The 2,879-nt window shown below is 34.7% G+C and overlaps 1 long non-coding RNA gene across 1 annotated transcript; it reads left to right on the top strand.

Moving 5' to 3' along the window:
- On the top strand, window positions 305-1,639 carry LOC108663343. Its single transcript, XR_001929312.1, has 2 exons — window positions 305-455; window positions 1,491-1,639. It is a non-coding gene; the product is annotated as an uncharacterized LOC108663343 (long non-coding RNA).

Below are 2,879 nucleotides of genomic sequence, written 5' to 3'. Positions count from 1 at the left end.
TAAGAAAATGGAATATTTTATTTAATATCTTTATTTTATTCTAATAGCTGTCACTTCACTTTAAATGAATGTTTTAGACATCTAAACTTATTTTTGGTTATGAAATATGTATCTTTTACTCATATACTACATTTTTAGATGGTTTCGAAATTTTTAGGGAAAAATTACCAAAATACCCTTGTGTGATGAAAATTATTTTTTTATTGTTTTGGTTTGGAAATAGCTTATAATCTTTTAAAATATGATATTAGCAGCTGTTGCTCGCAAGGGAGGTGAGAAAACTGATATTAAAGCCTTACGGGGTTTCGATTGGCATTTCAAGTAATGAATGTCTATCGGGACATCGTGACGGTTATCACGGGCTCGAGGAGAGTACCGGGTTGTGACATTACATTTGTTACTATTTTGGTTAATGGGTCACCAACAAATACTGTTAAACTAAGAAGAAGATTAAGGTAAGCTGTATCTATCTCCATTTTTATTTAATATGGCAGCAGAGGTGTTTAGTTGTCTTATGCATACAGCTAAAGAGAAAAAACTATGTTGTGGTATTCCTATTGGAAAACAAGATATGTCTTTAACTTCTCTTTAGTTTGCTAATGATAACTTGTTATTTTGTAAGCTTGACTTGGAAAGCTTACTCAATATGAAAAAAGTGTTGAGATGTTTTCAGATGTTCTCTGGATTGAAGACAAATTTTCATAAGAGTTGTTTATTTAGTGTTAGAGTCGATCATTGTAGTTTAAGAAGAGGGTCAGAAATAATTCATTGCAATGTAGGATTGTTACCTTCTACATACTTAGGTTTTCCTTTGCGTGCAAATAAGAGTTATATGAAAATATGGAGGCCTGTAGTGGAATGGTTTGAAAGCAAGTTAGAAAATTGGAAGTTTAAGTTATTATCAATGGGTGGTCGTGTCACTTTGATTAAATCTATGTTGAATAGTCTTCCAATTTTCTACATGTCTCTTTTTCAAATGCTTAAAGATATTCAGATGGAGTTGGAAAAAAATCAAAAAAGGTTTCTTTGGTCGAGTAATAAATCTGGTTTTGGAATTCATCATGTTAGATGCGACAAAGTTTGTGGTTATAAAGAGTCAGGTGTGTTGGGGTTGATTGATTTAGAGATTAAAATAGAGCATTGTTATCAAAATGGTTATGGAGGTTTGGAAACGAACGTGACTATTTATAGAGACAATTCGTGACTACAAAGAATAACTACGATCCATGTGCCCTCCTTCTTAACTTAGTGTTTCTTGTAAATGCTTTACTATCTAGAAAAATATAATTTCTCCTCTTATGCCTTAAAATAAATTCCTTTTGGAAGTTTCATCTGACATGGGTTTTAAGGTTGGAAATGGAAAATTAGTGTTGTTTTGGTAGGATAGAAGGCTAAATGGAATGCTACTGCAAGATGAGTTTCCTAGAATTTTTACTCTTTTAGTCAATAAGGTTGGTTTTCTATCTGATTTTGGCATTCGGAATAATCAGGACTAGCTTTGGAGAATAAAGTTAAGATGCTAGTTATTTGGTTGGGAGTATCAACAATGGACGGCTTTGTGGTCTCTTTTACGGAATGTCTCTTTGAGTAAAAAGTTGGATGATGAGGTTGTATGGAAAGTTACATCCAGTGGTAAATATTCTGCTAAATTGTTTTGTCAAATGTCCTTACCCTTTCAACGAAACAATTGTAATGTATGGAAGAAGATGTGGATGAGCTCTGCACCGTATAGAGTGAAGGTCTTTGTTTGGCAATTATTGTGGCAGAAAGTAGTTGTGAAAGACACATTATGTCACGACCCAAATCCCAGCCATGACCTGCGCAAGGGCTCAATGGACATAGCCCACAAGCCCAAGCAAGCCTATTAATATGACCTATTCATCGTTCCATCAAAGTTGCTAAATCACATTTCATAACTTCGAATTAAAATAATACTAAACATTGCCAACTCGTAATGGCATTACCAATCAAAGATACATGTATTATCTAAACATACGTCTTAATAATTTACATTGGGTCTGTTTATACACAACAAAAAAGAGTACTCGACTTCCAGCAGAAAGACTTGAAGAAATGTACAGCTACTGAATACCGAGACATCTACCAAGGGTCGAATATACGAAGACACCTCGACCTAGTTACCAACTGCTTCTTGATCTGAAAACATGAAGTTGAAAATGGTGAGTATCAACCCAGTGAGTGAACAAGGAAGGGAACAAGCAATATAATAAGGAAAAGTTTGAAATCATAATGCACTTATTTGAAAACGATGCACTTTAGCTTAAATCCTTATTAAAACCCTTAATTGAACCCTTGGTTGATAAATCATGTGATAATAAAGAATTCATATTCAACATGAAATTGGATAAGTGGAAAATATGGCAAAAACCAGCCAAGTGATAAGCGGCACAGAAAGTTTCATTCTCGCTGTAGCGAGAAACAGAGCAACAAGCAAGACTTCCTTTCATCTCAAATAAACCATTTCACTGCAATGCAAATCAATTTAGAACACTAAAAAAAATGCTCAAGGTTTAGCAAGCAGGATTCCACATACATTATAGTCACACTTGTGCAAACATATATGTATATATATATATATATCCATCACCATGCACACTCTCCCATCGTCATCAGCTCATGTGCACTCCCAACTAGCACATGGCTGGGTCAGCATCGGCTTATGCGCACTCCTACTCGCACATAGTTGGGTCATCATCGACGTATGCATACTTCTACTCGCACATAGCCGGGTCCACATCAACGTACGAAAGAAACACCCAATGCATATTATACATATCATCATATTGTGATAACACATAAACCATTTATATAGCACATTTTCACAAGATAAAAACACTTCACCAAAGGCTTGTTCCCAA

This window comes from Theobroma cacao, chromosome 9 (assembly GCF_000208745.1).
Source record: "Theobroma cacao cultivar B97-61/B2 chromosome 9, Criollo_cocoa_genome_V2, whole genome shotgun sequence".
NCBI classification, from domain to species: domain Eukaryota; kingdom Viridiplantae; phylum Streptophyta; class Magnoliopsida; order Malvales; family Malvaceae; genus Theobroma; species Theobroma cacao.
Note: the sequence above shows the minus strand (reverse complement) of the source record. Positions and strands in the feature narration are given on the sequence as shown.